This window comes from Spea bombifrons, chromosome 1 (assembly GCF_027358695.1).
Source record: "Spea bombifrons isolate aSpeBom1 chromosome 1, aSpeBom1.2.pri, whole genome shotgun sequence".
In the NCBI taxonomy this organism is placed as follows: domain Eukaryota; kingdom Metazoa; phylum Chordata; class Amphibia; order Anura; family Pelobatidae; genus Spea; species Spea bombifrons.
Genome location: NC_071087.1, coordinates 28,841,723 through 28,853,906, shown reverse-complemented (window position 1 = coordinate 28,853,906; position 12,184 = coordinate 28,841,723).

Sequence of the window (12,184 nt, the reverse complement as noted above, 5' to 3'; positions counted from 1 at the left end):
GCAACAGTTTTTTTTAGTTCTTTTTTGGTTTTTAAGGACCGATGCCCAGAATTGCATCACATCTTTGTGGCTAGTGAATTCTACATCTTTACTATTCTAACTGTAAAGAGCCCTTTTCACGGCTTTAAGTGAAAATTCCTTTGCTCAAATCTGAATGGATGAACTCTTGTTTTTTTTGCACAGTCCTATTAATTACCAGGTCATGGGGGGGGGTGGCTGGGATTGTCAACATGTATTTGATACTATATATAGTACTAACCAATGTTCTTGTATACTATACAGTTGTGATCAAAAGTTTGCATACCCTTGGAGAATTGGTAATATATGTGAGCAGGCAAAACACAAAAACACATTTTTTTTTTTCTTAAGGGATTTATATTCAACTGTAGATTATAAGAGAATGGCACAATCATAAAATAAAACATGGCAAAATAAATAAATAAATGAAATGACCCCTGTTCAAAAGTCTGCATTCCCTTGGTTCATAATACTGTGTATTGCCCCTTTTAGCATCAATGACAGTGTGGAGTCTTTTCTAATAGTTGTCTATGAGGCCTCAAATTCTTGCAGGTGGTATAGCTGCCCATTCATCATTGCAAACTACCCCCAAGTCATGCAAAGTCTTCGTCATCTTGCATGAACTTGCATGCAAATTGGCTGTCAGTATTTTCTGATAACATGCTGCATTCATTTTGCCATCAATTCACAAGATTCCCTGTGCCTTTAGAGCTCACACACCCTTAAAAGATCAGTGAGCCACCACCATGCTTCACAGTGAGGATGGGATTCTTTTTGCTATAGGCATTGTTGACCCCTCTCCAAACATAGCGCTTACGGTTGTGACCATAAATCTCTATTTTGAGCATGTCAAGGCATATTGTAACCAGGCTTTTCAGTGACATTGGCGCATTAAATGCTTCTTTCTGGCAACTGGACCATGCAGCTCATTTTTGTTTAAGTATTGTCATATTGTGCTCCTTGAAACAACCAAGGATTTTCTTCATATCCTGAACAATTCTTCTGGCAGTTGTGGCTGAAATCTTTCTTGGTCTACCTAATCTTGGTTTGGTATCAAGAGATCCCCGAATTTTCCACTTCTTGTGATTGAACAATACCGACTGGCATTTTCAAGGCTTTGGATTTCTTTTCATATCCTTTTTCCATCTTTATAAAGTTCCATTACCTTGTTACACAGGTCTTTTGACAGTTCTTTTCTGCTCCCCATAGCTCAGTATCTAGTCTGCTCAGTGCATCCACGTGAGAGCAAACAAACTTATTGCCTATTTATACACAGACACTAATTGCTATTTTAAAAGCCACAGGCGTGGGAAATTAACCTTTAATTGTCATTTTGACCTGTGTTAAACAATTATGTGATAATACATGGCTTCATATGATCACTAGCCTAATAAAAAAGACAATTTTGTTGCATGATCAGTCATATTTTCAAAATCAATGCCAACATTTCACAATTTCTGTCAAGGTATGCAAACTTTTGAGCACAACTGCACATAGTGCTGGTTAAGCAATGCAGCATGTAATGCTGAAACTGTTTCTCTAAATATAACTTGCCAAGACATATTATTGCATTGAAAGGGATCATAATGCCAGATAAGATTCCTGTTATGTGAGATAAAAATTGGCCAATATGTTCCAATTGTTAAGGAGAGATTATAATATTAGAAAATATTAACATTGCAACATCAAATGTACTTTTACACTGCATTTCACATATTGAGAAGCACCATGAGGCACGCGTGTTAACATTACCCATTATTAATGATTAGTTACCAACAAAAGGTATTGAAAGGAAATCCCAGTTCTGTTATACCATAGTAAGTATAGTAAAGTTATTCTTTAGTGTTCACATTACTTTTCACAAAAATAATTTACCAGTATAACAACATGTATATATATATATATATATATATATATATATATATATATATATATATACAGATGATGCTGTAAATGCATATTTGGATATACATTTTTGTGAGTGGAGAGAGGTCAACATCTAGAAATATAACCTGCAGGAACAGACAATATTCTACAATATTCTATAATAACAGGTGAACAAATACCCCAAAAAACAAAATCCTAAAAACACCCTAGCTCCCCATTGGATCCCTTTCCTATACTTTGCTGGCCCAGGCTGACCAACCTAAACACCCTCTTAACTTAAACCTCCCTGCTAGACCCAGCTAAGATGGGCTCTGTAGAACCTCCCTCCAGACAGGGCACACAGGTCCAGGCAGGTAATGCCTCACTTGGTTGAGGCATCTTCTTCAGTGCCTCTCCTTGCCCTGGCAGCACAGGAGAACTCCCTCTCCCCTCAACAGTCTCCCTGATTATGAGGCTTCAGGGAGTTTAAATGTCTATGCCATGATACACCACGGTTCATTAGGATTATTAAATGACTGTGGATTTGCAAGAGTAAGTCCCTCTTCTCCTTCTGTACTAGTATGTCTTAATGTTTCTTATTATTGTACCATGGCAATTTTAATGTTACTGTTTATTTTCACAACACACTGTTGTGAACGGCCCAAAGCTTTTGTCAGTTTCTGAAATATTTCTGTTTGTAGTATCCATTTTCCATGGATAAGAGGTTGACAGCTAAGAAAGTATACTTCAAGAGTATAGTTATCCCTGTTGTCAACGTATACAAATCAGGGGCATTCCTACAGTATTTGGCTCCAGGGGTGTATTCTGTATGTGGTCCCGAGGCTGGCCAAGCATCACTGGAGCTGCGCAAGCGTCTATGCAGCTTACCACTGTGACACCTGCACACTGTGTAAGGAAACTATCTTCTGCCGACCAGGGGGAGCAGGAACCTGGGCGGAAAAAGAGAGTTTCCTCGCACAGCCGTGGGCCCCATTGACATCTGCTCCCCGACTCCCTTCTTCCCCCCTGACGAGTGGCACCCGCCGTTGGGTATCACTACTGAAAAAAATGATATGCACTGAATATTGCCCTTTATGACATCTTGTGCCTTTAAACCTCCTAGAGATGTGCAGTTTCTAACCACAACTTAATGAAGATATTTAATCTGTTCAGAAGTTATGATCTCCTCTCATTAAGAACTTTCTGAAAATGTATATTCTTAGGGATGATGGTATATGATTTTTTCTTCTCTGAAAAGTCAACCTACACTCTACAAAGCCTCTACAAAAAAAACCTTTCTCTATCTTCAGACGTGAGCATCTTTCTTAAAAAGAATGAATTGCAATTATAGAGGAGGATTCCTTATTTTGAGTAAATAAAACATTGCATGAGATGGTCTGGTTTTATTGTGGCTTTGCTTTTAGCAAAAGCCAGGGCTGATCTAACAGCTGTGATTTACTTTCCAAGGAAAAATATGCCTCAATGACTTCCCCTCTTTTTGTCTGAGGAAGTCAAGTCATAATACTTTGGTTCAGAAGTGGACTAGCAGGGTTTTCTTGCAAAATAGACACAGGTGTCTGTATTGGTCCAGATGCTGCACACTGACCAACAAAATGGCCAAAGCGGCATTACAATCTAGTGTAAACCATTTCACAAAGTGAAGGGCTGACTTTTCCTCAAAGGGACGCTCCAGCGATCAAATGCACGTTAATGCATATGATAGCTACATGGTCCCTTTACATTTTTGGGTTCTCCTTTTGTCTATTTGCCCCTTTTGACACCTCCTATTTAAATGTCTTGCAGGAGATTTGTTTGGCTAAACACATCTTGCTGCATGTGATATACTCACCTCCAGTCATCGCCAGCACTGTCTTGGTAAACTCTTGGTGTGGAAATCCCTCTCATTAATTCCAATGTAAGCACTTTCTTGCCCCCAATTGACTGCTTCAAGCAGCCAATCAGTGGCAAAAAATGTTGGACCACAGAGGACAACAGCTGCTGCGGGGCTGCAAGTTATGTAAGGTAAGTGCTTCATTTTTATTTTGATTTGGTTTTGAATGAATGCACTCACAGAGTGTTTTAATATGCGTTCTTCTGTAATGGGGCTGTCAGGGACACTAATCTGTGCTGTTATTGTTAAATACTTAAACAATTATATTCCTCTAAACGCCTTTAGGAGACAGAGAGAAAAGAAATATGTCTTGATTATTTTCCTTCTCTTTACATGATGCAGTATGTATTTAGTGATATTTTATGAGGTATTCTGGGTGGAACAGCAAATGTAACCATATATATATATATACACACATATACACACGTCTCACATCTCACAGATTTTTCACTTCAATTTTTAGGCACACTGGCCATGTTTATCAGAGGTAAGTAGACATTTTAATTAAGTGCATGGCCAAAGAAAATGGGATTGAAACGGATATCTACTCCTTATCCGATGCATTGTACTTAAGAATGTTATAATCAAGTGTTGAAGGAAAGCCAGCAATGAGTTCATTTAAACACTAGTAACAAATTCTAAAATAAAATGAACATTCCTTTCGAATGAAAGTTTGTCATGTTGATAAATGAGCTTAATTCAGAGATGTTGCCTTATTTCTTTTAATGCATGCTGTATATTACATAATAACATTATTATATTTATGAAACGTATGCTGATTAGTTATTTATTTGGGGCAGTGCAGTTAAAAATTTAGAATTAGGTCAATACCCTACCACCTATTTTGACTATGGGAGATATTATGTTTTTTTAGCAGGTTCCGCCATTTTTGTAAAGAGGAAGGTAAAGAGTGTGCAGGAGAATTGTATCCTATTGTATCATATCATTACAGGAGAACTTGATGGGACAAATTAAAGGAGGGACTTGTGCATGAGCGAGTTACTGAATTTAAAAGGAAAGTTATATATTTTTCTTTGCATATTAGGAGCCACTAATGCTGGAACGTTTTTCATAGACATTAGTGAGGCCTCACCGAAACACTTCTTTCAGTAAAACAAAGAGTGTTTCACTTGAAAACTGCTTATTCATTTTCCCTGGAAGCCACCTACTTGGCACCCGTCCATTTCAAAGTGTTCCTGATCCAATCAACAATAATATACTTAACAGTGAAGCAATAACTTAATAGGGCACACTAATTAAGCAGATCCTGGAAAAATCCAGTGAAGATGGTTACTCCTATTATATATGTTCACCCATACAGCCATCTGTTCAATCCCAGAATTGCATGAAAAACATTCTCTGCCATAACATGGTGGATTATGGGTGTGCATGCATCCTGGGGCCATTTTTACAAATATGTTCACTCATTTTCTATTGTAAACAGTCTTGCACATTACAAATTTAAGATTAGACATGACTTTTTCGCCCATAAATGTGATAGCGAATTGGCTAGAAAAATGTATAGATGAAAAGTTACCCTCCTTTAAGTGACATGTGATTTTGTCAATGGCAGGTGCACTTTAATGTAGGTTACATTTATTAACTGATGTTTGTTACCACAACTCTAAAAACGCACACTTCTGTTGGTTTGTAACAGTACAACATTCAACAAACGGTTGGGCACAGTGTCTTGAAAAATGAATTGGTAAATATCCCACCTTTGGCAATTAAGGCATACTACAGATGAAGTCTATAATAAACTGGCTAACTGTTGTGGAATCATAATTTTTATGTTGCTTAGCCAACTCAGGTTGAAGTTTTTTGATATGGGAGCCAGTCCAACCGTGAAAAGATTGAGTTGTTAGTCAATATACTATATTGTGAATTTTACTCAATGAGTTTAAGGCCTCTGCTATTAATGATATCATGTGAGTGTTAAATATTAGCAGCTTATTTTCTGAACCATGCTTGATAATTAAATTTGCCATCCCTTACAATAGACTTATTTTTTACCATAACTCTCTGTGCTATTTAGTGAAGTCATTGTCAGGTTAACATTCTATCTTATTATTGCTTGCAGATGGGTATGATCGTTCATATGAAAAAAAAGAAATAAACCTTTCTTGCTAGATACTGACCAGATGATATGAAGAAACTGTAGGATATTGAAAATGAAGACCTTTACCCAGTTCTTTCCACCCTTGCATTCTTTTAATTTTTGTTGTCTTTTGTCATTCATTAAGCTATGTCTATAAGTTGTAAAACATACCTATAACTGTCATGATTTAACATTCTATCTGATCCCATGATATAAATATGCCTTCCACTTCCGCTTATATTTCAGCCTTAAGCAAGATACAAAATGGATTTCATTTAAGTGTCAAAGGCAAACATTTGTTTTTAGGATGTTAATATATGTAGTCAATTTTTAGCCTGTGAGAGTATATATATATAATGGCAGATTACAGTAAATGGGTTGATGGTACTTTACTTTAGTCAGCGATGATTACGTTTTTTAATGCTCAAATAATGTAAAACAGACACTTTGTAGCTGCTTCCTAATGGATCAAGATACAGTCTTACCCTATACGCCTTATTTTTACACAGCCATGAGAGTCCCCCAAATCAAGAGTGCGCAAAGTGGTTTCAAGATGAAAATTTTTCAGAGGTGAAACAATACAAAATCTGGCTATTGATTTTACAGTAATAACTAACCCAACAAAATATATATTACCAGGATTTTAAAGGTCCGTTAGAGCGACTCCATTGGTCGTCGGCAGGGGCCTCCTCTTGCATTAGCTGCCCTTCATTGGTTAATGCCAGAGGAGCTCCTTGCCGGTGACCAATAGAGTCGCTTGTACAGACCTTTAACTCTTGGATCCTCCCTGGGCCAAGTTTTTGCACCAGGAATTAAAGGTCTATTAGATTTCCATTCCCGTTAACTCCTGCAATGCTATGTAGACAAGGAAGGCTACAGGCCATGGGAAGGGACCAGGAAGATTAGCTAGGAGATATTAACGAAGACAAGCAGGACGGTTCTTCGTGTTGTGCTTCTTCGTCTTCGTGTACGTTTACTTGCCGCCATATTAGTTTATTCGGTTTGAACAACAAAAATGCACCATTCGTGTTTGTTTTAATGTTCTCCCGAATGCAGAAGTCTAATGAAAACACAAAAGAAACAATCTCCCACTTTTGTGCACATATCAGGAAATGTTCTTAGCACATATTGCATGGTTTTTCCATGTGCTTTTTACTGTCTCTCCTTCCCTGTGCTATGGGGACATTTTTAAAATGTTTTTTGTTACATGTTTTTTTTTTTTTTGAAATGTAAATTTTTTCTTTATTTTCAACATTTTGTTTTTAGTCGTTTCCAATACAGTGTACAAGTACAAAAGAACAAGCTTTCACATCAAAGCGGTCACGTAGAACAATATCCTTGAGTTTAGAAAATGTACAGGGTAACATGACACATACAGGCGTAGATAAAATAAACATAGCGACATCTAGTACACACAAAACTGAGTAGTGAGCTAGGAGAAGCCAACAGGAATATAAAAACGAGAAAGGATGCACACGGCAGCCCCTCAAAACAGAAGACACTCGACCATTTACGCAGTACTAGAAAGCACTGATGATGGAAAACAACCTTGGCTTCGAAACACTTTGTAACATAAAGAAAAAAGGAAAAACAAAAAAAACAACAGGCAAGGACTTATAGGGATCCAGTCAGGCAAGGTGGTACATCAAAGATAGCTATAGTCAGGTATAATAGAGAGCCATCCAATAAGCACATAAAAAAAAAAAAAGAATAATACATTGTAAGGTAAGTAGAGACCGGGCGCAACACATCAATTGACACCAATCCCCTCAAGCTTGCCACAAGGACGAGAGACGAATTTGGGGCCAGGGAGCCCAAATTTTCATGAACAAAGGTAACATTTGGTCATTTTGGAAAGACCTACGTTCCAGAACATGGATATGGTCAAGATGGTGTAGGACATCAGAGAGGCGAGGAAGCGCAGGCGATTTCCAGTTACGAGCAATTGATAATTTAACAGACAAAAAAAAATGAAAAACTAATTTCCGAACATGCGAGGGAGTATCATCCGGAAACATGTGAAGTAGTGCCAACTGCGGGGTTCGAGGGAGAGGAAATTGTAATTCAGACTCAAGTATATGAAATACCTTCCCCCAGAGCTCATGTATAGGGGGACAAGACCACCAGACGTGCAGCATGGATCCAACGTCTGGACAACCTTTCCAGCATAGAGGAGAGCAAGAGGGGAACATATGGGCCAACCTTTGCGGGGTGAGATACCACCTACACGCCAGTTTCTTTTGGAGCTCAATATGCTTAAAACAATGAGAGACACCCCGCATGGATTCTTCGGAATCTAACCAAGTTTCAAGGGAAAAGGTAGATTGCAAATCACGTTCCCAAGCTAACATATGGGGGAGTTTATTTTCCCAAAGACGCATCAACAGGGAAACATAGCACTGAGAAATCATGCCCCTAAAGGAGGAGGTTTTGGTGCACATATGAACAATAGGGTCATCATAAAGAATGTTAACCGTGTATGAAGGGGAATGTGAGAGCAGGAAGTGTCGTATTTGCAGGAATTTATAAAATTCAGAGTTAGGTATCAGATAAGCAGAGCTGACATCAGAGAACGATCGCAAAGAGCCCTTATCATAAAGGTCACCCACCCTCAGGAGCCTCTTACTTTGCCAACAATGGAGTCGCAGTTCTGGGATCAGGAGTTCTAGGGAAGTAAGCGGGGTAGCCCTAGTAATGTGAAATAGAGAATGTCGGCGTCTAGCTAATTCAGACCATATCTGTAACGAGCAAAGCGTGGTGGGAGGGAGTGGAAATAATTTCGGCCGAAAACGTGGTTTAAGCCACAATAATTGGGAAACCACTTCTAGAAATGCGCAATTGTTTGTTACATGTTTCATAACAAACAAGCATACAAATAATGAAGGAAACAGCTTAATGATTATATTTAGCTGTTGGGCTAGGAGTCTAAGTGGTAGTGTTGGGGTACTGTTGGTGGATAGTGGTGGGGTTGGGTGGGTTAGATGCTCATCATTGGTCATCATTGTACGCCACTGGCTATTGATTGGTGAGATTGATCAATGATCAGTGATTAAAGGGTCACTAATAAGTGATCAGATAGCAATTGGTTAAGTTGAAAAAAATAAAAAAAACAAATTGTGCATGTGTTCTTACCAATTGATCTGGGTGACCTCACTCTCTTTCCGACAGATGCTGTTAGGAGGGGCCATCCAGTGGATATTATAACCATTAGATTACTCCTATTGGTCAGCAGTGATTTGATCATCACCAGCCCACTCCAGATTGGCCCTGCAGCACTTTCAACTGCTGCAGAGTCTGACTAAAAGCAACTGACTTGGAAGAACCTTTTTTTTTTTGACACCCATAATTGCATCATAGAGGACGTGATCAAGGCATTACAGGGGTTAACATAGCATGATACATGGAGCAACCGTGCAGCAGCTGAATGTCAGCACCAGTCTCCATACTAGTGTAGCGAATTTCCTACTTTAAGTCTTTGAAGCTTTGGCTCAATTGCAGGTAAACCAGTGATCGTAGAGTTAAAGCTGCACAAGCACACACACAGGAGATCCGCTATCTTCTTTCCATGCAGGGCGGCATTTGAAGTAGCTACATAGCTGGCCCAGTTTGCCAACTATGGCATACATAGTTGGTACTTTACGGGTTAACCAAGCATGGCATTTGTTGTGTACTATCATCTATATGAGCTGTGTGTAACCTACACATATGGACAACTAAATACATTTGATAAATAAAGGGGGCAGGAATAATAAGACTGTATTATTCATTTGGCATAGACAGGAAAATAATGGAGAATATTTTTTGTAACGTACCATGTCATGTGATTTGATCTCGTAGTTTGCCTTAAAGTAAACTTCTATGAATAGTTCCACTTGGTGTTGGAAAAAACACATAGGTTTCCCTAGGAATAGTAAAAGCAGTTTATCATTTTGTTACCTAGATATAACTATAGCAAAATTATGAAAGTGTAACTGATCTTAAAGTGTTAATATTCGGTTTCTCCTTATAACCATGATTTTAAAACTTTTAAAACATGATTATAGACATGTAATGTTATGCAGTGCATGATTGATTACTGTACTTAAATATTAACTAAATGTTCATGCAAAAAAATCCTCAGTGTGTCACGTGGTTTCTCTCATCCTCTGTACATATACAGAATAACTCATCCAGTATCTGGTTTATAATATTCAATTTAAGACAGGGGAACAATGGCATATTTGGATGAAGCTTTAGGGATGGGTGTTGAAGAAAAGGCTTCCTTGAATTATTTCAAAATGTGTTTCCTGCTGGGTTATGTTCGGAAGGAGCCTGCAGCAGCACAGATTACTTTACAATCATAGTCTCAAATTATATTTCCTGCCAGGTTACTGTTGAATTTATTCATTACATAATTTGTGACCATTTCATCTGATTATTTCCAATGTTTATAATGCAAGGACCTATATATTTTTAATGCTAGCTCACTAAATTTTGGTTTTATTTAAAAATAAAAATTCCTATGTGCAATTAAAAATGAAGACAATGCAATTGTATTCTCTGGAACATTCACAAATGCACACATTCCCATACTTATTACTACAGTAATACGTATTACTACAGGCTGTAGGTTATAATTATGGTTGAATTATTTACACTGTTATAGGTTGTACACCATATGTGTTCTAATGCTATATGGTATTGAGGCCCATGGGGGCCAGAATGGGCTATAGTGGGCCTTGACTCGAGCACAGAGTAGGAATAGGCTTTTGGCAGGAATTGGGATTTAGGGGGAGGGGCTTTGGTGGGAGGTTATTTATGGTGAGGATTTCCCGGGCTTGGGAGCTATTTTTTGTAAGCATATCTAAGTTGCATGTCTCTATCTCCCCTTATTTTTCAGTTTGGGAGAAAATGTTTGCTGAGTTTATTTACTTTAATAAAAAAATTGGCTGTGGCCTTTTGTTACCCAAAATAATTTTGGTGGTTGTGCTTTAATTATTGGGCTTACCCAGAAGTTGAGGCTACAACGGTCATGCCCAGAATACCTATTCCAATTTTACATTGTATAGCATATTATATGTATTACAATTCCACATTGTATTGAACACTATATGTTTTATAATTTCACATTGTATTGCACCGCATAGGGTACACACAGTGGCGGAACTACCGGGGTTGCGACTGCAACCGGGCCCTGGAGTTCTGCCAGTCAGGGGGGCCCAAGGGGTGCTGAGCAGTCTTTTTCAGTAACCGCTCTGCGCCCTTCTGTCCCCTCTGCTCCCTGCCTCAGCGCTGCCCTGACTGCAGTGATGGGAGTGTGAGGCGTCTGTCTCGGGTGCCGGCGTTTCACGCTGAGCGCCGGCATATGATGTCATATGCCAGCGCGCAGCAGTGAAGCCGCGCGCACCGCGACAGAGAAATGAGACAGAAGCCTTGCGTCCCCACCACAGGAGTGCACGGTAAATGAACTACAAAGGGGGGTAGGGAGAGGGTAGATAGTGGGAAGGGGGTAGGGAGAGGGTAGATAGTGAGAAGGGGGGTAGGGAGAGGGTAGATAGTGAGAAGGGGATAGGGAGAGGGTAGATAGTGAGAAGGGGTAGGGAGAGGATAGATAGTGAGAAGGGGGTTGGGAGAGGATAGATAGTGAGAAGGGGGTAGCGAGAGGGTAGATAGTGAGAAGGGGTAGGGAGAGGATAGATAGTGAGAAGGGGATAAGGAGAGGATAGATAGTGAGAAGGGGGTAGGGAGAGGGTAGATAGTGAGAAGGGGTAGGGAGAGGATAGATAGTGAGAAGGGGTAGATAGTGAGAAGGGGGTAGGGAGACTATAGATAGTGAGAAGGGGGTAGGGAGAGGGTAGATAGTAAGAAGGGGGATAGGGAGAGGGTAGATAGTGAGAAGGGAGATAGGGAGAGGGTAGATAGTGAGAAGGGGTAGGGAGAGGGCAGATAGTGAGAAGGTGGGGTTGGGAGAGGGTAGATAGTGAGAAGGGGTGTAGGGAGAGGGTAGATAGTGAGAAGGGGTAGGGAGAGTATAGATATTGAGAAGGGGATAGGGAGAGGATAGATAGTGAGAAAGGGGGGTAGGGAGAGGGTAGATAGTGAGAAGGGGGTAGGGAGAGGGTAGATAGTGAGAAGGTGAGGTAGAGAGAGGGTAGATAGTGAGAAGGGGAGGTAGAGAGAGGGTAGATAGTGAAAAGGGGGTAGATAGTGAGAAAGGGGTAGGGAGAGGGTAGATAGTGAGAAGAGGGGTAGGGAGAGGATAGCTAGTGAGAATAGAGGGGGTAGATGGTGTGAGAGGAGAAAGATGGTGTGAGAAGATGGTAGATTGGGTT